Raw genomic sequence first — 24,675 nt, forward strand, 5'->3', positions numbered from 1 at the left:
CCATTAATCAGGGATGGGTACTGCTGTTTCAGCTGGAGATCTGGCTATTAGCTCAGCAGGACGAGGAAGACAAGATGGGCTAGGCTGCAAACATGGCTTTCCCAAAGACAGACGCTGAAAAATCCTCTTTAGAGCAAAACGTTTACGTAACTCCTTAGAATCCAAGGCATAGGAGAGAATGACATTTTGCTTATTCGGGGAAACACAATCTAGCATAGCAATCTAACAATCTAACAGTCTAACAGGCATAACAGTCAAACACAACGTAAACATGGATGGATTTTTGTTGAAGAAATACAGATATATACACAACTTCATTGGAAAGCTCTCCCATTTATTACTTCCATATCTTTGAATAACTGGGTTTTCCGAGACACTAAAACAGTTACAGGACTCTCCCTGTAGCAAGTGACAGAGACACCTTGCTCAAATGGACTTCACAAAGGGAACACGTGGGCTTAGAACACAGTACAGTTCAGGGAAACGCTGGCTGCCTCTGGGGTAGGATATCAAATGCGGTCACTCGTTTCTTGTCTCGTTCATTTCCACCTTCCTCTGTGTATCAGTTTCATCTCTGGGCTGACTCCTTCCAGGGTGTTTTCCCAAGACTCAGCTTCAGATGCAGCAAAGGAGTGAGAGCTGCCCCCCCCCCCCCCCCCCCGCCCCATAGCATAGGCTCTGCATGGCTCCTTGGCCCTGATTGGGTTAGGTGCCCATTCCTGGCAGCCCTAGCCAGTTAGGTCCCACTCCATGGCTGAGAACAGTAGAGGGACGTTCCCCAGGGGAGAGTTCGATCGCATTTAGCTGGAAGAGGTGGATGGTTGTTGGGTAACAAACAACAGATGTCCAGGGCAGTGATACTTGATAATTTTTAAAGCACTTTATGGAAATGATCTCATTTGATTTTACAACAATTTTATGGGACTATGCTTGTCAGCTCTTCTTATTTCCATTTCCAGATGAGAACACTAGGGCTCAAATCACATGACTGGCTCAAGTTCACGTAGTTTGCAAAAGAGATTGGATCAACTTTTCTGTCCAAATAATGTGATGTCTGACCAGTCCACGACAAAACTCTTACTCTCCTGTTTCGGACTAGATGTCTATCGATTGAATTAGCATTTGGGGCATTCATATCACCCTGGTTCATACTGATTTTATGGCAAAGTTACAGCCTCACTGATTTGGCACATGATTGCTGATAAAATGTAATGCGCCAAAAGGGTTTTTGAACTTAAGTGCAGGGCCACATTTATTGCTGTTATATCTTGTATTAAGTAAATGCTTTAAAAAAAAAAGTTGAACAGTAAGATATATGTAATATGGAATAATGACTGATTTTACTCTGGAATGAGATCTCTACCTTTGGCTCGGCTCAATATTTTTGTAGCTGATATGGATGGAGGCTAAACTGATGTATTAAAAATGTGAATCACTTCACAGATGGAATATGTCCATGTGATCTCTTGTCTCAGATTTCTAATATGAGCAGGAATTTGATTGAGAGCATCACCCTTTGCAATGAAAAGCCAAATAATTGGCTTGGCTTCAATGGTAACTAGGATTTTGTGACCCCCCCCCCCCATATCATTTATTTTGGATAGAGGAGGAAGATTGTGGCCGTCTAGTTAAATGTTAAATTCCTGCAATGAAAATAATAAGATCATCACAATGGTGACCAAACATCGCAATCACTCAGCATTTGGTAATAAATACAATAGACAGTACATATTCCCCCTGTGACTTAATTTTCTTTTGCAGATTAGAAAATGGAAATTCTACAGTCAAATGTAAGTGAGACAAGGATTTGGCCGGAAACATCATCTAAGACCTAAGCATCTGGGGCAGAGAGACGGCCGTGGGTCCAGAGTCGTCTGCTGGTGGGAACAGTAGTGAGCTTTCTACACAAACACGCTCCCATCAGACAGCTTTGCTTTGGGTTTATTCAAAACACTTTACAGGAGGGTGATTTTGTACTGGAATCGATTATTATTACAGCTTAAACAAGATGGAGAAACATCACCGTACTGTTCAATTTCTCTAAAAAGACTCCTTGTAGGATTGGTTTTAGTCCTAAACAGGGAGGCCTGTGCCCTTAGTCCTGTTTTGGGAAGGTGTGGGGAGGGGCTGGCAAAAGCCTCTCTGTCCCAGGTGATCCTCTGGTCTCCAACAGGGGCTGAGTACAGCTGTTTCTGGCCCCGCTTACTACTCCTGTCTCCGCTCCCTCTCCCCCACCCTTAGATCTTGTAGAAATGCTGCCATTACTTAGGTATTTCATACAAGAAATTTTGCCTTCAAATTGATGAATGGGGTTCAAAGAAAATGAATGAAAGCTACTCTTTTCTTCCTTTCCCCTTGAAGTGATTAGCTACGGGATCTTGGACATACTGTTTCTATGCAAAAGGAGAAGCCGGCAGAGAGCAAACTCTGGTCACCTTCCCCCAATTGCACTCAGACAACAGGAAAATAGCAGCTGCCCCTGCTCCAGGCTGTGCCCTGCCCCTCCTCCCCCAGGCTCCTCCTCAGCCCCCTTCTCCCCACACTCCTTCCTTCGCTACAGGAACAGGTTATCAAGGTGATAATAAGGGAGAAAATGTTCCTGCCTTGTTTTAAGCCTCAGCCACATTGCAGGGCTTCAAAGAGGTTAAATGCTTGTGTGAACCTGGGCTTCCCACCCTTCGGCCATGCAGCTCTAAGCCAGAGTGATTCCCCCTCCCTTGCCCCACGAGGGACTGGGATGATGGGGGAGGCCTCAGCCTCCCCAGCAGCTGCTGGCTTGCACTTGGAAACTCAATCTTCTCAAGGTAATTCCTCAGCTTATAAAAAAACTTCTTCAGGGTGAAAAAACAAAACAAAAAACAACAGAAAACTTCTAGCAATGAATTCTGAATTTGATGCCTCCCACGCCACGCAGGATGATGGCCGACTTGCTGCCTTCCGCCCACGCCAGGCCTGGGGATGGGCAGGGAGCCTGGTCTTGCATGAAGTAACTTTGTGGGCTCATTCGCCGATTCCTAGCTATTTCTAGAACACCACCCTCAGTTTTCTTTCTCTTCGGAGGTCTTCTAGATCCCAGATGACTTGGGGGCTGTCTGGGCCACGCCTACGCTGCAAGCGGCCTGGCTCCGGATGTACTTCAGAGAACAGAACTGCTTCTGTCTTGTCTCGGGTGGAGCATGTTCAGAGAGGCACTGTGGTCCTCCCACAAGCCGGGGGAGATGGGTGTCATCACTGGCCAGGGCAGATGTGGCACCAGGCTTGGAGAGATTTCTCTCAATGCAGAAAAAAGTTGCCCAGAGATTCTGCAATAACCTTTTGTCTTTAAGACTCTTTTAAAAAATATATATATATTTTTCTTTATTGATTTTAGAGAGAGAGGAAGGGAGAGGGGGAAAGAGAGAGAAAAACATCGGTGAGCCCTGGCCAGTTTGGCTCAGTGCTTAGAGCGTCGGCCCGTGGACCAGAGAGTCCCGGGTTCGATTCCCGCTAAGGGCAGGTACCTCGGTTTCGCTTTGTTCCCGGCCTCCCCGTGGGGTTATGCTTGTGGCAACCAGTTGATGTGTCTCTCTCACATTGATGTTTTTCTCTCTCTCTTCCTTCCTCTGTCCCTCCTGCTCTGTCTGAAAATAAATGCAAAAATGTCCTCGAGTGAGGATAAAAAAACCCCAAAAAAACATTGGTGAGAGGACATTGATTGCCTACCTCCTGCCTGCCCCCACTGGGGATCGGACCCACAGCCTGGGCAACGTGCCCTGACCAGGAATCAAACGGGCGACCTCTTGGTGCATGGGTCAACGCTCAACCACTGAGCCACACTGGCTGGGGCTTTGGTTTTTTTTTTTTTTTTTATGATTTTTTATCCTCAACTAATATGCTTTTTATTGATTTTAGAGAGAAACAGAGAGAGAGAGAGAGAGAGAGAAACATCAATCAGTTGCCTCACATACGCACCCTGACCAGGGATCAACCAGCAACCTAGGTATGTGCTTTGAACGGGATTCGAACCTGCAACCTTTTGGTGTCAGGGCAACACTCCAACCAACTGAGCCACCCGGCCAGGGCTCCTTTAAGAGTCTTTGGGTCATTATTTTCAAGCTGTAAGAATTTTCCCTTTCTCGCTCCAGAAGCTGCTCCTGTCCCCAGGGGCAGGAAGCCCCACGGTGGCTGCAGCGCTGCCGGCCAGCCCTCTGCGGCTGTCGGCTTGTCGTGGGAGGATTTGCGTGTTCTTGTCTCCGAAAGCTTCAGGATGTGTTTGGGGGAGTGCGAAATCCAATAGTCACTGAACCCTTGATAATCTTTTATGCCCTGTAGAAGTATGTTTTTATTCCTTCGTGTCTTCAGGAGGTAAGAAATAAAGCTGTTCCATTCTGGGCATAAATTAGCATTTATAGCAATGCAGTGCAAAAAAAATGTAATTTAAATAAAACTGATTAGAATTTCGATAGGGCACCTAGGAACCTCTAAACAAATGCTGATCAGGTAATGAGTGGAACAAGTCATTTATTTTAGTGGTTCAGCTATCTGTTCCATGATTCGGTCACAGTTTCCCAAACATATACAGTGACTGTTCATTAATTATTCACTTCTGGCTCAGTAATTGTCCCATTTAACTATAAACTGTGAGCTTACAGGTGAAGCCACAGAAGACAGCAGAGGGAAAAAGTAACAGCTTAGATAAATATTTTCTTCTTGTGATAACATTCACTAATTCAGGGACTCAGAGAAAGGGGGGCGATTGTTAGACTTTGGCCTTGGCCTTGTCTTTGTGCAATGAGCTAAATTACTCACCGTTTGTTAAGCAGGGGCATTTAAGTTCCGAGTGCCGGGCTTTGCACACTGGCGTTCAGCTGTGCGAGCTGGCATTCAGCCTGTCTCTGCAGACGGAGCGTCACCTTCGGGGTGGTGCGCAGGGTGTTGTGAGGGACAGATGAGCTCTAGCGCTATTGATCAAACCACGTTTTTCTTCAGGAGCACATCCTGGAAAATACTCTGAATCCATCCGAGAGGCTCCTTTGCGGGATCTTTCTCCTCTGATAGTTTGGATGGTTGTCTTTTATGAAGAAGATGGAAGTGTTTCCCTCTTATTTCATGAGGTAGTCCAGCTCACATCTAGGAACTTCTTGATGTGGCTGCTTCCCCAGGATATTGTCAAAGTCAATGTCCTGGTTTGCTGAGTGCTGAACTTTCTTGGTAGCGAAAATCAGTTTATCAGCCCCGTTGTCTCGATATAGTCTTGATTCTAGGATGTCACTTTCTGGAATGCAGATTAGAAATTAAATTCCAAGAAAGGCAGTAAGTTAAATATCCTCCCCCTCCCACTCAGGCTAAAGCATTGTTTTAAAGGAAGAATCATCGGTTTATTACTTTTTAAAAAATCCTCACCAGAGGATATTTTTTAATTGCTTCTTAGAGGGAGTGGAAGGGAGGGAGAGAGGAAGAGAGAGAGAGAGAGAGAGAGAGAGATCAATGAAAGAGAGACACATTCATTGGTTGCCTCCCGCATGACCTGGACCGGGGCTGGGAATCGAATCTGCAACCCTCAACTGGAATCAAACTCCAGACCCTTTGGTCCTTGGGCTGATGCTCTAATCACTGAGCCAAACCGGCCAGAGCATTGGTTTATTACTTTGAAGGTTGCCCTCCTTGGTGTGTGTGCGCGTGTGTTTTGTGTGTGCAGAATTTCTAGGGATGCGGCTTGACAAAGGAAATCCTGCTTTGGACGAGCACCTCGTATCTGAGGCAGGTGAGAGGCCCACAGCTCCCATGGCCTGCGGGCTAATGCTCAGCTTAGCAACTTGTGTGAGTGGCAGGCGTCTTTATTTAATGCTGCTGCCAGGAAAGAGCACACCCTCCCTCTATTCCCACATTGCTGAGCGTTTTTATCAGAAATGGATGCTGGATTTTGTCGAATGCTTTTTCAGCATCTATTGATATGATCATGTGGTTTCTATTCTTCATTTTGTTTATGTGGTGTATCACATTTATTGATTTGCGAATATTGTACCAGCCTTGCATCCCTGGGATGAATCCCACTTGGTCATGGTGAATAATTTTTTTGATGTATTGCTGGATCCGATTTGCTAGTATTTTGTTCAGGATTTTGGCGTCTATGTTCATCAGGGATATTGGCCTGTAGTTTTCTTTCTTTGTAGTGTCTTTTTCTGGTTTTGGAATTAGAATTATGCTGGCCTCATAGAATGAGTTTGGAAGTATTCCTTCTTCTTGACTTTTTTGAAATAGTTTGTGGAGAATGGGTGTTAGTTCTTTTTTGAATGTTCGGTAAAACTCCCCGGTGAAGCCATCTGGACCTGGGCTTTTGTTTGCTGGGAGAGTCTTGATTATCTCTTCAATTTCCTTAGTTGTCATTGGTCTGTTCAAGTTTTCTATGTCTTCCCGGTCCAGTTTTGGGAGACTGTGTGTTTCTAGAAATTTGTCCATTTCACTTAGATTGTCGAATTTGTTGCCATATAGTTGTTCATAGTAGCTGTTAACGATCTTTTGTATTTCTGTGGTGTCGGTTGTTACTTTTCCTCTTTCATTTCTGATTTTGTGTATTTGGGTTCTCTCTCTTTGTTTCTTGCTGAGTCTAGCTAAGGGTCCATCAGTCTTATTTATCTTTTCGCAAAACCAGCTCTTTGTTTCATTGATCCTTTGAATTTTTTTTTGGTCTCTATGTCATTTATTTCTGCTCTGATCTTTACTATTTCCTTCCTTCTACTTGCTCTGGGGTCTTCTTTTTGTTTGCTTTCTAATTCTGTAGGTTGTGAGGTTAGACAATCAATTATAAATTTTTCTTGTTTCTTGAGGTAGGCCTGTAGTGCTATGAACTTCCCTCTCAGAACTGCTTTCGCTGCATCCCATAGGTCTTGTGTTGTTGTGTGTTCATTTTCATTGGTTTCCAGGAAGTTTTTAATTTCTTCCTTGGTCTCCTTGGTAACCCATTCACTGTTTAATAACATGCTATTTAGCCTCCATGTGTTGAAATGTCTGTGCATGTTCTTGTTGCAATTGATTTCTAGTTTCATGCCATTGTGATCTGAGAAGATGCTTGATATGATTTCAATCTTCTTGAACTTGTGGAGATTTAGTTTGGGTCCTATCATGTGGTCTATCTTTGAGAATGTCCCATGTGCACATGTGTATTCTGTAGTTTTGGGGTGCAATTCTCTGTAGATATCTATTAAATCCATTTGGTCTAGTGCTTCATTTAGAGTCTCCGTTTCCTTGCTAATTTTTTGTCTAGAGGATCTATCCAGTGCTGTCAACGGGGTGTTGAAGTCCCCTGCTATGATTGTATTGCTGTCGATTTCTCCTTGGAAGTCCTCCAGAAGATTTTTAATATATTTTGGTGCTCCTATATTGGGTGCACATATGTTTATCAAGGTTATATCTTCCTGTTGGATAGATCCTTTCAATATTATGTGGTGGCCTTCTTTGTCTCTAGTTATGGCCTTCATTTTGAAATCTATTTAGTCAGATATGAGTATTGCTACCCCAGCTTTTTTTTTCCTTTCCATTTGCTTGGAAAATTTTTTTCCATCCCTTCACTTTCAACCTATGTGAGTCTTTTGTTGTGAGGTGGGTCTCTTGTAAACAACATATAGATGAGTCATGCTTTCTTATCCAATCAGCTACTCTGTGTCTTTTTATCGGATCATTCAATCCATTTACATTTAAGGTGATTATTAATATGTACTTATTTATTGCCATTTTTGTTTAGTGTGGTTCTATTTTTCTACCCATTTCTCTTGCTAATTACAGCAGTCCTTTTTAACATTTCTTGCAGTGCTGGTTTGGTGCTAATGTATTCCCTTAGCCTTTTTTTTTTTTTTTTTGTCTGGGAAGCTCTTTATTTGACCTTCTATTTTGAATGATAGCCTTGCTGGGTAGAGTAGTCTTGGATTCAGATCCTTGTTTTCATGACCTTGATTACTTCATGCCATTCCCTTCTGGCCTGTAGTGTTTCTTGTGAGAAGTCAGCTGAGAGCCTTATGGGGTTTCCTTTGTAGGTAACCTGTTGTTTATCTTTTGCTGTTTTTAGGATTCTCTTGTTGTCTTCAATTTTTGGCATTTTAATTACTATGTGTCTTGGTGTGGGCCTGTTTGGGTTCTTCTTACTTGGGACTCTCTGTGCTTCTTGAACTTGAATGCCTTCTTCCTTCACCAAATTAGGGAAGTTTTCTGTCACTATTTTTTTGAATTATTCTCTATCCCTTGCTCGTTTTCTTCTTCTTCGGGGACTCCTATGATGCAAATATTATTATGTTTCCAGTTGTCCCACAGTTCTCTTAAGCTGTCTTCCTGTTTTTTAATCGTTTTTTTCCCTTTGGTTTTCTGATTGGTTGATTTTTTCTACCCTGTCTTCTAATTCACTGATCCAGTCCTCAGCTTCCTCTACTCTGCTTTTTAAACCTTCCAATGTGTTTTTCATATCTGATATGTCATTTTTTATCTCTTCTTGATGGTTTTTAATTTCTAGTTGGCTTATTTTCAGCATCTCTATGTCTTTACTCATGCTGCTGAGCTTCCTCAAGATCATTGCTCTGAATTCTAGCTCTGTTAGCATGTCTAACTGCTCCACATTGATCTCATCTTCGATGGATATCTCTTGTTCTTTCATTTGGCTTCTGTTTCTGTGTTTCACCATTTTGGCTATCACAGTGGGCTTTGGAGCCTGTCAAGTTTTCCCTGTGGGTGTTGGTGTTCTGCTGTTTGTGGCTCCTTCTCCTGGGCTTAGATGAGCGAGGGAGGACCCACGTTAAACACCACTGTCAAGTCTTACTTTCCTGGTTAGAGTTGCTCGCCCAGGAAAGCTACTGTTATCCTCTAGCTTTTTGCCTGGAGGCTAGGAGTCCAGGTTACTTGAAGAGTTTTAGGTTGTCAGTTGATTGAAAAACTTCCTCAGGTGCTCGGTATAAGGGGATTTCCCGAGGGTGGGACAGATGCTGGTTGTTAATGAGCCTCAATTAGCACTTCAATGGCCCACAGGGTGGGCTTGGATCTCTGAGGGAGGGGCCGCCACCTCCCCCCAGAGCCCTGGGAAGGAGTAATATGACCACCATCCTGCGTGGCTGCACTCAGCAAAAGCTCTGAGCACCCTCTAAATCCCGAGTGTCCCCATACAGTTGCAGTCCAGTCTGCCCTCCCTCTGCCGGAGCCCAAGGTGAGTGGCTGTGGCTGTTTTAGCCTCTGTCCCGGCTGCGCTGTGGGGCCGCCTGGGAGTGTGACCCGAGGGCGCTGCTCACAGCTGAGGCCGCTGCCGAGCTGCCGACCGTGGGCTCCCAGCCCCCGTCTGGCGCCTTCGCAGTCCTACCGGGATCGAGTCAGTGTCCCTGGTTACATGGTCCTCGCAAGCTGCTTTCTGTTGCTTTTTCCCGTCGGTTTGTCTGTGTTATAGTTGTAATTCAGTGTGGTCCCGGGAGACGGTCTGTGCAGCTTCCGTTCACTCCGCCGCCATATTGGATTCTTGTTATTTTATTTTTTAATAATTTTAATTTTTTACTCTTTATTTATAAATACATAAAATTTATTTATTTTAATCCTCACCTGAGGATATTTTTCTATTTATCTTCAGATAGAGTGGGAAGTACCACCAAAAAACCAAAAAAACAGATACAGTGGGAGGAAGCTGGGGGGAGAGAGAAAAACATTGATGTGAGAGAGACACATCAACTGGCTGCCTCCCTCAGGGTTGGGGCTGAACCACCGCCGAGGTACGTGCCCTTGACCGGAATCAAACCCAGACTCTCAGGTCCACCAACCAATGCTCTACCACTGAGCGAAACCGGCCAGGGCAACTCAGAGCAATTTTAAATCACCTCGGCCTACGCATAATCCTATACCTAATTTTTTTTTTTTTGGCTAGCGTAGGCTTTTTTTATTTTATGAAATTTATTGGGGTGACATTGGTTAATAAAATTATTTAGGTTTCCAGTGTACAATTCTATAATATATCACCTGTATATTGCATTGTGTGTTCACCACCCAAAGTCAAGTCTCTTATCACTATATATTTACCCTTCACTACCCTCGTCCCCAATCCCCCTTGCTCTGGTAACCCCCATACTCGTTCGCCTACACCTCTTTTTAAAAATAACGTAAAAAGGAATTAGATACACTATTAGAGAATGCGCACGTCCTCTACAATGATGATTTTGGTGCTAATGAATTATGCTATTTAGAAATATGCAAACAAACAAATGGCAAATGGATAAAATATTGTATTTGGGGTTATTTATTTTCTCTGGCTATGATAACCCTTGAGGATTAACTCGATTATTTCCCTAACGGGAACACCGCTGTCTTCTTACTAAAGCCATCAACCGGACCGTTGTCCTAGGGCGAGCATGTACTCTATTTCCCCTTCTCCTCCCCTTGCGCCAATGCCTGGCTGTCTCCGTGAGAGCCATTTCAGCAGTGTAGCGTCTACGCAGATTGTAACCCGCAGAGATCGTGGCCGGGAGCTCTTGCTGCACATTCGTTCTCAGCAGATCCCCTGCTCCCTTCGGAGTTTGCGCCGTGCTGCCTTGGCCGAGAGCCACGCGGTAACGTCTCCATGGTTTTGGTGGGCACGTCAGAGCTGACTGTTCCCGCAGCGGCCTTCACCCCCCGCACCCCCACAGCTTCCCTTACCATAATATTGGGAAGCAATTTCTCTTGACTGCTGGGCGCCAAGGCCAGAAATCCAAAACGCTGCCCAGTCGTTAAGTGATGGCCAATTAGTTAACTGGTTTCACCGGTTCTTCTCTCGAACCTGCACCTTCCGTGAAAGGCGGCACCAGCCATTTTTGAAAGAGGAACCATCCCGGGGACTTTGGGTTTTAAAATCCTCAAGCAGCTTCCCACCACACACTCGTCCTACAGAACAGAACATGTTGTTACGGGTCCGGGAAGGAATGGAATCTCCCTGCTGGCTTTCCCCAGGGGTCTAGGGTTTATTTTGCCCACTTGAACTCGGAATCAAAGGAAGTTAGGCCGATGACCACAGACAGCAGCAGGAACTCGGAGAATTTCTGGACCCACGCTGATTCTTCTCTAGGGACGCTCCCTGGGCTTGAGGGTTGGGGGTCCGTGTCTGTGGGCCGCTCAGGAATGCTGTCTCAAACCTCCCTGAGCAGGAGGGTCAAGTCCTGAGCCCGCTTCTGGGAGAAGCTGCTTTTGGGGAAGGGAAGTGTGTGCGGTTCTGTATATGGACTGGCAGAAGGGAGGGGGTGCAGGCAGGTGAGAGGGTGGCCTGGAGCGTCCCTAGTCAACGTGTGTGTTGTTAATGAGGGGGACACAAACATAATTTTTGATAAATATTTACTCAATAGGGTAAATAGAGTAATATTTACCCAATAGCATAAATCAGTTATCTGTTTCCCTGATAGGGAAAACTAGGCTTTAATGGTAGAAACAATTCACAGAAAATGAATGCAAATGTTCCTCTCTATTAGACAAAGCTGCAATCAATCATATAAGAAGCATTGGAGTATAGTACTTAGAAGCATGGACTCTGAGGCAGTCAATGGGGGGAGAAAGGGAGGCATCTGTAATACTTCTATCAATAAAAAGAAATTAAAAATAAAAATAAAAACAAGGGCGAAAAAAAGCACGGGCCCTGGAGACAAGTTACCTGGGTGGAAATCCTGACCGTCACCTTTCAGCTGCAAGACTTTGGATAAGCTTCTTGACCTCTCTGTGCCTCCGTCTCCTGGGAAACTGGGAGAGTAACAATACCATCCTTACAGGGTTGTTTTAAAGAGTAAACAGTGGTTAAAATGCCTATGTCCCTTAGAACCAGTTCTGATACATAGTTTGTTAACTAAACCAAATTGTATACTATGCCATGCTTCGAAAGATGCAACTTTTGTTCTCTCTGTTGGGGAATACCATCTCACCTCATGGTTCGTCAATTACCTATGCGAATCAATACTCCGAGGAGGGCAATAGATGAGATACTGGCCGCCCTCAGTCTATCAGCCCATCTGTCAGTCAACGAGGTTCCCTGGCATCAGTTCTTTTTTTTTTATCCTCACCTGAGGACATTTTTTGATATTTTGCTCAGATAGAGTGGGAGGGAGAGAGAAAGAGAGAAAGAAATATCGACGTGTCCGACGTGAAAGGGACACATCGACTGGTTGCCACCCACACGACCCAACTAGGGTCGGGGACAAACTGCAACTGAGGTATGTGCCCTTAGCAGGAACCGAACCCGGGTCTCTCCAGACCACAGGCCAACGCTCTAACCGCTGAGCCAAACCGGCCAGGGCTTGGCATCAGTTCTTTAAGCACATTTCTTCCCCCCCAGACTTAGTGGGCCTCATCTTTTTTGTTAAAGAGCAATGTTTGTGTTGGAGAAGGAGGGAAGTGGATTCGGTTGGAAGGGTCGGGAGGCAGTGATGGGAATACTGGGTCAAAAAGAGTCAAGGAACTTCAGTGTGTGTAAGAGAGACATTCAGAGGCAGGAAGTGACACAGAGACAGACAGAGAGGACGGGAAAATCTCCGCTGTGAGTGGAGAATGTGCACGGGAAAGGGGAACATTGCTGAGAAGAAAATCAGAGACGAGAGAGGAATACGGGAGGCAGAGAAGGGACCTGCGGACAGAGCGCTGTCTGGCTACCTGTCTGCTTCAGGAGCACTTGGTCCATCACTTCAGCACCTGGAGTCCTATAGTAACGACTTCATGGATTAAAATTTGAAACCAAATTAGATGTGTTTACAAAACAGCACCCACACTGAATTGGTAACAAGCTGCCGGAGCAGGACGCACGTTGCCCTGGTTCCTGGACTGTGCTGTTTGTAGACGGTCCTGGGGTTTGTCGACCGGGGAAAGCGGTGTCTTCCCTGTCTGAGGGTCACACCTTTAGGTGCCGTGCTAGTGGGCACGAGGAATGTATATTCCCGACCTTGTTGGAATTCTGTCAGAAATTTGTCAGCCTTTTGGGTGTCTTTTAAAATTTTTATTTAAAAATTTTCTTATGCGCTACAGCCATCCCAGTTGAGACCATAGTAAAGTATGAAATCTTACAATTATACAGGATTTACGAGACTGTGTGCTTTGAACATGAATTGGTTTCAGGGATGACGAGTTCCCCTGACCCTCCCCCCAGCAAGTCCTCCACTTCCTGGGGGGTTCAGGAGGGAGACTCCTGTTCCCGTCTCATGGAGTAGAACGCAGTCTTTTCCATTCGCAGAACTTTTAGAACAGGGGCTGCTCTTTCGAGCTGTTAATCAGTGTAAAGGAAAGAAGGCATCAGCGGCAATGCCGATGGTCCTGTCTGCAGAGAGCCCTGCCTTTCTCCTGTAATGAGGTTTATTATAGATTTGTTGCTATGGTCCATGAAGCTAGTTAGGACTCAATAAATATTAACCCGATCAGCCAGATAACCCCTCTCTGCCCTCGAGGAACCTAGGATCTGATATCACATACCTTTATCTTTTCCTGTTCTCTCGCTTCTGTGTGTGGGAAATGAAATCTCAAGAATGCCCACCCAGGGAGCCGGAAGAGGTTTGAGCTGTTAGACACTTACACTCATTTACCAGCCAACGGGAAGATTTGGTTGGAGCTGTATTTCAGCAATAATGATGCCTGTGACACGGCTCCTTTATAAAAAGGAGTTAAGTGCCGATATGACACCAGAGCTGCGGACGGTGCGGCAGCTGGTGACGGTCCGGGTGATGGCGGAGGGCGTGCCCTGTCTCCTGAGGGTCAGGAGCAGGGAGTCAGGATGCGGGGACGGCACTGTGCCGTATGTCCTTCACAGGATTTGAAGCCACAGTTCAGTTACATGGGATTCCATGCTAACATCCCCCCCTCGAGGGGCTTCTCCGTTTCCCAAGGTGGCAGGCTGTCTAAAAGCCTGATGCAATGTGTTGCGGCGCGCATGGCCTATTTTAGTCTCTGGATAGTATTTATGTGGAGAGGGGAGCATCTTGGGGGACTGGAGATGCATTCAACCCGCCCACTGAATCGTGATCTTTTATTCCCGGAGAGGCTGCGTGTGGCTGTTCAGACTCCAGTGGCCCTGGGCAAGCTCTTGGCTTCTTCCTGACCTGCAGGAAACCTGCTCTCCAGCTCAAGGCACCTGAGAAAAAGCCCAGATGCACTGGTTTGAATCCATCCCGGGCATTAAGCAGCCCCTGGGCTTTTAATTTTTTTAATTTTCACCTGAGGACATTTTTGCATTCATCTTCAGATAGAGCAGGAGAGAGAGAGGGAGGAAGAGAGAGAGAGAAACATCGATGTGAGAGAGACACATCAACTGGCTGCCACCTACACGACCCCAACCGAGGCCGGGGACAAACTGCAGCCGAGGTATATGCCCTTAGTGGGAGCCGAACCCAGGTCTCTCTGGACCACGGGCCGACACTCTAACTGCTGAGCCAAACCGGCCAGGGCAGCCCCTGGGCTTTATGTCAGGTCTCCCATAGGAGTGGTTATCCTCACTTGCACTGGGGCTTGGGCAACAGGAACTTTCTGACTAGATGGGCTAGAAGCATAGCCCCTGGGTGCACTGAGTCTGTGTTTCCTGGGGTTCGAGCTCCTAGGGAGCTCCTGTCCAGCAGGAGGGACGGTGCGGCCTCCCGTAGGGCTCCAGCCCTTCTCACTGAGCTGTTTCGTACCTTGTGCTAGCAGTGCCCCTCCTTCCGCCTCTCGATGCCCAAACTCAACACATTCTTTACGAGCCACACTGATTTTCCACGATGCATGCCTTCACTAAGCCCCCGCCCCCAGAAAACACCCAGGAGGCAGAGTGTCCTAGAAAAGGCTGGATACGTCCGAGTTATGTTCTTGCGGTTACACTTAGTAGGTGTGTTCATCTGGTAAGGCTTCTCTTCGAACCTTTCTTTCCTTAATGTAAAATGAAATAATACCCCTCACTTTGGGGTTTTTAGAAGGCTTAAATGATGTCACTGAGTACAGGGCTTGCCAGAGGATACTCCATAGATGTAAGTTCCTTCATCCTTCATCGTTCACTCAGCTAACGGAAATTCTCAGCCTTTTGGGGGTCATGGATCTGTTTGTACAGAAAGCTATGGTCTCTCCTGCCAGGAAAGAAAATTAACACTAAGAATTTTCATACACTCTCAGGAACCTCAGTGATTCCTAAAGCCCCAACAAGAACTTCCTTAGGGGTGGTTGATCCCTAGGTTAGACCCTTCCTCCCCCATCAACTTTTGCAAGATACATACATAAACACCTGAAAAGGGAAAGGGACCTGGCACTTAGGAGGCGGACCAAATTCTGATTACAGTTAGAACATACCCCATCCCTAGAGGAAATCTAGCTATAATTTTTCCCTATATTTAGTTTTGAGTAGATGTCATGTACAAGTGATGGAAATACCTCTGAGCAGAGAGTCCAGTTCTTGACTGACATGCATGTCTTCCAGCTGGCCCGCCATACCTGGTTGGAACAAATCTGACCTTTTCAAAACCCTTTCCTTTCTCGTCGGACTCTACCCTGTAGTCCTGTGTGTGCTGCTACCCAGCCGGGCGACCTGTTTTGCTGACATCTCTGTCTTCGCTCTCTGGATGGAATTTATAGCCATTATCCTTTGGCTGGTCCCCGGGTCTGTATTTTGGCAGGCCACCCTGCCTTCCCTGTGACACTGCTTTGTGGACAGTGCAGCCAGGACTCTGAGCATAATGTCACCCTTCGTCGGCTGGGTCCATGGGTTGCCCAGACCTGCCCCTCCCCTCGTCAGGTCTGCCGGGCACGTTCTCCTTGCGCTGTATTTAAAAGCACAAAGGAGCCCTGGCCGGTTTGGCTCAGCGGTTAGAGCGTCTGCTTGCGGTCCCGAGAGACCCGGGTTCGGTTCCCGCTAAGGGCATGTACCTCGGTTGCAGTTTGTCCCCGGCTCTGGTCAGTCGTGCGGGTGGCAGCCACTCGATGTGTCCCTTCACGTCGATGTTTCTCTCTCTCTCTGTTCCTCTCTCTCCCTCCCACTCTATCTGAACAAAAAATGGAAAAATGTCCTCGGGTGAGGATAAAAAAAAAAATAAATAAATAAAAGCACAAAGGATGTGAAGTCTGGCTGTGATCCAGTTCATCTGAATGAGGGTAGCAGCGAACCTGGGTAATTCAGGTTCTGGGTTTTGGGGGCACCTCTGTTTTTTATAGCCCGTACTACCTGGATGAGTTTGCCCGGCTGTGCACAAAGGACATGAACTGGATCACTGCCGGCCACACTGCTCTCCGTGCCGTGTGGCTTGCGCCGCGACACAAAAGTTTTCTCTACAACAAAGCCGCTTCTCAAGAACAGAATGCCCCTGGGGTGAATATCGTTGTCCATATGTGCCAAAGTATGACTAATCAATTTGGCTCGAAAAGCAACTTCTTCTCATTTGACTTTCACTTGGTATTTTCCCTGAAGAGCAACAAGGACAAAAACCTCTGAAAACAAACAGACAAACACGAAACCAGAGTCTCCTCTCCCTCCCTGGACCACCTCCCGCGGGTGTGCCCACAGCAACTGTGCAGCTGCGTTTCCTCCGACGGTTCCTCCGTGCATCACTCCCTCTCCAACGTTACTGGGCGTTCGGGTGACCAGACCGCTGGTTAAAATGCAGTTTACGGCTGGGTGGGTCCGGATGGGGCCTGTCTCCCCAGCCCCAGGGTGACCGCCATGCTGCTGGCCCTCGAAGGCACCCGCACCCCACGATCAGGCCCTCCCGACACGTGCCGACCTACGTGGCCCGTCAACCCTCTCCATGGCCTGCTCTTCATCACACGGATTCTTTGTCTCAAAGCAAACGCAAGTAGAGAGGTGCACTCGACAGACAGCAAACAACTTCTCGTAAAATCAAGGCTGAATCCTAAATATATTACCCACAAGAGACCGCCCTGCCCGCAAGTCCTCATGGGCTTCTGACTAGTTATTTAAAGTTCTAAGTAGAAAATTGTTCATCACTCAAGATTTAGAACAGCCGAGAAAAGTGCAGTGAATGTAAATTTGCAGTCCTGAGTACTCCAGGCAGCAGAGCAAATTCTTGGAGCTTGACTTCGAGACAAGGAAAACTCGTTGCATACTTCTTCACTCTGGTTACATGCCATTCTTCTTTGTTTGCTTGTTTGCTGTCTTTTACAAAACCACCTGAACCCTTTCCTGGAATGAACTGGGTATATATTAACGAATTAATTATGTAAACATTGATTCTTTGAATGCTGAGTGCCTATTATGTATAAAAACACTGTGGATGGCCTAGCCAGTGTGGCTCAGTGGATTGAGCATTGTCCCATGGACTGAGGTCTGGGTTCTAATCCTGGTCAGGGCACATGCCAGGGTTGTGGGCTCAATCCCCAGTAGGGGTTGTGCAGGAGGCAGCCGATTGATGTTTCTCTCTCTCTCCCTTCCTCTCTCTCTAAAGAATCAATAAGAACATATTTTACAAAAACCATTGTGGAAGCAACTTTGCTCCGTAGTTAGTAAAGCAAGCCATTAAGCTCCGGGTTTCCATTTTCATATCTGAATAACGCAGGGCCAGACCGATGCTCCCAGTTCTCTGGTGGTGTCATCCTAAGCACTGGGAGATGGGGACGCAGTAAGCATCCCCCCTGCTGGGCTTTTTACTGTCCAACCAGAGGGTGTTCTTAGCTCTCTCTTGCCTGGCAGGCTGGGAAGGCCTGTGCATTCTATGTTTCAGGGTCAAAGGGTCAGGAAGGAAAGAATGTTTCCAGTAGTACTGCTGCTTTTTTTTCTTCTTTCAAAGGGAAATGTATTCCTATCACAGAAAAATCCTACCTAGACGCTCCCACACAGGAGGTGTGAGGGGGTCTGAGTGCATTCCTGGCCTTTCCCGTTGCCCTCGAGGAGGGTGCAGAGATGCTCAGGTCTCCGTGGAAGACAATGGAAAACCACTGCTCCAAAGGAAGTGCTCCACGTCCAAATTCCAACCCCCTCCCTCGCCCATCCTCTGCCAGCTGCTTTCACGTAAATAAAGCTGGTGGTGGGGAATCTGATTTAGGAAACATGTTTAAGGTGTGTAAGTCTGAGTAGGTCTGGATAAAGAGACATGAGGATACGGAGGAACCATGTCCTTCTGAGGATGGCGAGGGGGACAGGTAGGACCTGGCAGAGGGTGGGGGAGGAGGACAGGTAGGGCCTGGCAGAGGGTGGGGGAGGGGGACAGGTAGGGCCTGACAGAGGGTGGGGGAGGGGGACAGGTAGGGCCTGACAGAGGGTGGGGGAGGGGGACAGGTAGGGCCTGGCAGAGGGTGGGGGAGGGGGACAGGTAGGGCCTGGCAGAGGGTGGGGGAGGGGGACAGGTAGGGCCTGGCAAGAGGGTGGGGGAGGGGGACAGGTAGGGCCTGGCAGAGGGTGGGGGAGGGGGACAGGTAGGGCCTGGCAGAGGGTGGGGGAGGGGGACAGGTAGGGCCTGGCAGAGGGTGGGGGAGGGGGACAGGTAGGGCCTGGCAGAGGGTGGGGGAGGGGACAGGTAGGGCCTGGCAGAGGGTGGGGGGGGGGGGACAGGTAGGGCCTGGCAGAGGGTGGGGGAGGGGGACAGGTAGGGCCTGGCAGAGGGTGGGGGAGGGGGACAGGTAGGGCCTGGCAGAGGGTGGGGGAGGGGGACAGGTAGGGCCTGGCAGAGGGTGGGGAAGGGACAGGTAGGGCCTGGCAGAGGGTGGGGGAGGGGGACAGGTAGGGCCTGGCAGAGGGTGGGGGAGGGGGACAGGTAGGGCCTGGCAGAGGGTGGGGGAGGGGGACAGGTAGGGCCTGGCAGAGGACGGGGGAAGGGACAGGTAGGGCCTGGCAGAGGGTGGGGGTGGGGGACAGGTAGGGCCTGGCAGAGGACGGGGGAGGGACGGTGGGACCTGGCAGAGGACGGGGGAAGGGACAGGTAGGGCCTAGCAGAGGGTGCAGAAAGCTGACCAAAGTGGTGACACCTCATGGTTGTTACTATTCCAGGGATGGTTGTGAGTTTTTTTAATGGAAAGGCTTATCTTGAAACAAGATTGAACAACATTGAGAAGTGGGCCTTCAGAGAGAGAGAGAGAGAGAGAGAGCGAGCGAGAGAGAGACAGACAGACACAGCGATGCAGCAGCCTTACAGGGTCTGGTGGGCAGGAAATGAAGCCGAGCCAAGCTGCTGGGAGCCCGTGATGGATGGCGTGGAGGGGCCCTTCCTGTCCTTGTAGTTCATCCATTCGCTTTGAGCTGGTTTGGAAGCTCCAATCTGCAAACCACAGGGGCTGAGTTTAGACTCTAAATCACGTATTTCCGACTTCACCGCCTCCGGTGTCTGTGAAATGCTGAAGCGCCGAGTGGAGAGAGGGACCCTCGTTTTTACTTCGGTCAGTAGAGCATAAGCTCTGCCATGGCCTCTGGGCAAATGGCTTTTTACTTCATTTATATATAAAGTTAAACAAGTATATATATTTTCCCTTCTCCTGCAGGATGACTAGAAATGGAGTGTTCCTCCTCGCGTTGTGAAGGTTGCTGTCTAGTTGAGTTGCTTCTCTAGCAAGAGCACTCAGGGTCATTAGTTTTTTTCCTCTGCTCCGTGTGGGCTGCGGAACATGAAACTGACTTGATTGATCACGTTGCCTCTTCCAGGGGAGCCCGAGGCAGGTGGGTGTGTGGTGGGTGAGCGGCTCTGGAGAGTTAATGCGTTTGTGTAGTTATCAGCAGCGCTGCCCTTCAGCCGATCGATGACATTTTGGATCCGCTTGAGTGTGAGGGGCTGGGGTAAAAACCAGGCTGGAAAGAGAGAGGTGGGGTGAACTACAAGGGGAAATGCCTCTGTCTCAGCCTCGCCACAGTCTTAACTGACATGGGTTGTGGGTGCTCACTTTAAGGGGGGCCGGGCAGATGCGTGCAGGCTCGGGGGAGAAAGTGGGATGGAAAAGGAATTGGAAATCATATAACACAGGGAGGAGATCCAAGACGAAGCCTGTTTCATGGCAAAGGAGAAATTCTACTTTGTGTGTGTCCTGTTTGTTGTCCTCGGCTGTTAAAGGGCGGGGTTTCGGGTTATTCTGTATGGCCTCTGAGGAAGAATCGGAGTCCGCTGGCTCCACTGGAGGGTGACATGTTCAGGGGAACGGGGAGCTTCTTGAGAGAAGTGAATTTCTCCTCGTATCACCACTCAAGCAAATGCTTTGAGGGAAATGGCCTGGGGCGGGCGTGGCCTGGATAACCTCTAGGGACCCTTGGAAGGCTGTCAGACGAAGATACTACCATGTTTCAGAAATTTCCTCCCCATCTCCAATAGCAGCTCACGAACGCATTTTGGCCTTGTTGAAACTAGATATCCTGCCTTGGACAGAATCTAGTTTCCTATGGAAGTGGCTTTTGTTTTTCTTTGAGAAATAAGATTAAAAAATGTAGTTTCTGTGCAGTTGTGGTACAGGGGGGAGAATGCAGAACAGAACCTAGAGTGGGATCCTAGCTCACATTTTCTTGCTGTGATTTTGGACAAAGCCTCCACGTTTAAACTAATAAATTGGAGCCAATGATAGTACCTTCACAGGGTTACAAGCATTAAATGAGATGATATATGTACAGTGCCTGAGACAGGGCCTGGTACACAGTAGTCACTCAAGAAAGAAAGTTATTTCCTTGAGTCTCCTGGACAATTAAAATAGAATAATCAGACTATAAAAAAAGACAACTACAGGCCAATATCCCTGATGAGCAAAAATTCTCCACAAAATACTAGCACACTGAATTCAATAGCACATTAAAGGGATTGTATGCCATGATCATGTGGGTTTCCCTCCTGGGATGCAAGGATGGTTTAACATATATGCAAGTCAATAAATATAATTCATCACATCAATGGAATGAAAGATAAAATCATATGATCATCTTCCTAAGATAACAGGCCATGGGGCTGACCGTCACTTAGGGTGAATGCAGGTCATGGATCCAGGACCCACGGGAGGGTTGAATGAATGATGGGAAGGAGGGACGAAGTGGCAGAATACTGATGCAAGGGCATCAAGTCCTGTTTGCCTCAGAGGTGTGTGTGCGTGTGTGTGCGCGCGCACGATCATGTGTTTTCCTTCTGCTTCTCCTAGGCTCAGGCTATTCATTGCACCATTTTCTCTAGCCCAATGTTTCTCAAAATCCGATGTGTGTTTGAATCTCCTGGAGATCTTGCTGAAATGTAGATACTGATTCAACATACCCACAGAGGGGCCTGAGATTCTGCATGTCTAACAGGCTCCCAGGTGGTGCCGAAGCTGCGTGTCTGCACTGCGAGTCGCAGGTTTTAGCCCACACACATGTTGCCTGTAGAAAGCCCCTGGAGCCGTTTTTAGTTTGTCAATGACTTTGGAGTTCTGCCTGCCTCTCCGTTTCTGCCAGGATTCAGGGAGACTGCTTCCTTATCTTTTGCGAAGACCTGTTATTTGTGAGTGCCATGTATCTCTTTTTCTCCCAAGGTGAGGTCCACCTGCGCCTTCTGAAGTCCACATTTGGCCTTCTTATGGCAAAGCATCCTCTTCGCAGAGTGGCGCTGACAGTGCTGGTGGCGAAGCCCTAAGTACGAACCTGCTGTAGGAAAGACATTCATCTTGCTAGAGGGAGCCGAGCTACTTACCAGGCAGGCAGCGTTCAGCAGCTCGCTGAATTGATGGGGAGAGGCACGGGGATTCAGACTCGCCCATTTTTCATCCTTTGAATGAAGGCTATCTTCTGAATTACATGAGCCATGAGAAGCAGGGGAAAGAGCACCGGTTCTGGAAACAAAAACAGGTGCTCATCTTTTCATACAGAAGAGAACGCCTCGGGGTATTGTTGTTTGTGATGTATGGAGCGCACGGCTATCTGACCAGTTCTCGCCACCACGCAGAGGACTCTGGCCTCTGCCTTTGATGAACTCTTGGAGTTTCCCGGCACAGTGTCCCGCTATAGAATAGCGGCTGCATCACAGGATCCTGGCTGAAGAAATCATACTGAATGAGCTGCTGGTTTCTGTTTTCAGTTCTGCCATGGACTTATTCTGACGCTGTCCAAAGGCCTTAAATCTTTTGACCTGTTAGTAAGTCAGGTTAGGTTAATCACACTTGCTATCCATATTTGCTTGTGAAATAGCTTGAGATGTTTAGTAGTGAAATGAGTCTGAAATATTGGTGAAAACTCACAGTTCCTGCTGAAGACAGATCAGCTTTCACTGACGAGATCCAACCATGTAAATGAATGAAACCGACTGAATAAAACAGAGGAAGTCAGGAGCATCCTTTGTGAGGCAGGAGTAGAAGGGAAGGCAAGTTTCCTTCCTTTATTCTTGAAATTAAAAAAAAAAAGTTAAAAATTTTAAAATAAAAAAAGCACTTTATTTTGAAATAATTTCCAATTTATAGAAAAGTTGCAAGACTAGTATAAAGAATTTCTGTATAAACTCCACTCAGATTGCCCAAATGTTAACATTTTAATACATTTGCTTCCTACTATCCCCCCATCTCTCTCTCTCTGTCTTCTTTTTTTTCTGGCCCAGTTGAGAGTAGAAGACAAGTTAGATGCCTCTTTATGCTTAAATACTCCAGTGAGTATTCTAAGGATATTTTCTTATATATGTCTACAGTACAGTTATTCAAATCAAGAAATTAAATTGACAATATTATTAAATCTATACTTTATTCAAATTTTGTCTATTGTCTTAATATGTCCTTCATAGCAAGACAAAGAAAAATGGGGGGGGGGGGTGTCCAGATCAAGACCAGACTCATGTGTTATATATAGTTGTCCTGTTTCTTGTCTCCTTACCATAGAACATCAACTCAATCTTTCTGTCTTTCATAGAGAAGGTAAATTCTTGACCCTAAGAGATTCCACTGAAGTTGGATGGACAATACTACTTTACAAGCAACCGTAGAAGGCACCTAGGAAGTCCCAAGTCCAAATTCTGAGATTAAAGTTGTTTCTTAATGTTATAAAAATAAGACACAATTATTATAAAAACTAAACCAATACAGAAATCAATCAAGTCGACACAAAAGTCAGCCTTCAATCCCACGTTCACTGAAGAATAAACACTGTTGAGGATTTGTGTACATTGTTTCAAATCTTTTTCTGTGTATACACTTAAAATTAGGTGTGTGTTTTTAACAAAAATGACATCATACTATACATATTGTTCTATAACTTTCATTAAAAAAAAATTAGTATGTTTTTGGCACCTTTCCTCGTCCGTCGCTCAGAGCTCTGAGGGTGGACTTTTTGCATCCCTGCTGGGGAAACCAAACCTGAGCTGGGAGGCTTCCGTCTTGATTTTGGTGGTAGCTTTGATTTAATGACATGCTCAGAAGTGGCTTCCTCGTGTGCTGGGAGAGAACATTTCGTGTTCATGGCTAGTTGTTTTAGTACACAAAGGCAGTTTGGGGACACACTCTTTCTTTGGATCCTCGAACTTTCTGCCTTTCTCTCTCACGGTGCCCCCAGATGCTTCTCATAATTTATGGGCCTTGGTGGAGAGCCTCATTAGAACGGCTGCAGCTTGGGAAGGCTCGATTACAACTTGGATACCCTAGCTCTATATATTATGTACATAATGTGGATATTGCAAAGGTCAAAATGAAACATGAAAAAATGTCTAAAATGACACTTGCCATTCATTAGAAATTGTCTCTCTCTCTCTTTTTTTAATCCTCATCCGAGGACATTTTTCCATTTCTAGTTCAGATTGAGTGGGAGGGATAGAGAGAGAGAAACATCGACGTGAAAGGGACACATGGAGTGGTTGCCACCCGCACGGCCCAACGAGGGCCAGGGACAAACTGCAGCCGAGGTACGTGCCCTTAGTGGGAACCAAACCCGGGTGTCTCTGGACCGCAGGCTGACGCTCTAACCGCTGAGCCAAACCGGCCAGGGCAGAATCTGTCTCTTTTGCATCGCAACTAGGCCATGTCATGATATATACATATATCTTGATGCCCATGCATGGACGCACACGCTTTGTAAAAGTTTTTGTGACCATATCTGGGCACCATCCCCGTGGGTGTCGATGTCTGACTGGTTAGATTCTCTTTCATGTGGGTCCCAGATGAGAAGCACAGCTCTTCCCCAGCCTTAGACACACTTGGCTGATCTTGGAGTGACATGAGGGGGTTTCTTGCAACTGTTTGGCTGAGATGCTTAAGAAAATCAGTCTTGAAGATTGGTTTAGGCTGGTTTCCCTTTGGTTCTTGAGTGGATTTTCTCTGGACCTTACCGACCTTTAGCTTTATTCATTCTTTGCTCATCCTGCCCTTATGGGGCCTTTAAGCCCAAGAGGGCAACTGGATAGTGATGATCCGAAGTTATTTATGAGCTTGATGGCTGTGTTAGTGGTTTTTCCCATTTTGCCTGGCTCCCTGCAGCCCTTAGCCTGAAAGCACTCAGGAACAGGGTCTCTTTTCCCGTAACTGCCTTCTTGCACTTGTTGGGCAAAATCAGAACAGTGATTGAGTCCTCAGCACCCTTATGGCACTGCGGAGCAGTAACATTCATCACACTTCTCGTTTAAGCCCTTTCGAGAATGACATTTCACAGTGTGATTTTGCTTCACAGATTTTTCCCTTGTGAGTTTTAACTTTCAGGGTAGAACTCTCTCTTAGGGCTTCACCTTTTCCCTACTTTGTGTATCTGCGAGAAGTTGCACAAATAAGACTCCTCTGCGCAAAGCAAATGGAATCAGGTCGCGCTCCCCGGTGCCCTTCGCCTCCAGGTTCCGGATTGTTTCTTCCTTCTGTGTTGTGAGCGGGCCC

Source organism: Molossus molossus, unplaced genomic scaffold (assembly GCF_014108415.1).
Source record: "Molossus molossus isolate mMolMol1 unplaced genomic scaffold, mMolMol1.p scaffold_m16_p_4, whole genome shotgun sequence".
Taxonomy (NCBI): Eukaryota; Metazoa; Chordata; class Mammalia; order Chiroptera; family Molossidae; genus Molossus; species Molossus molossus.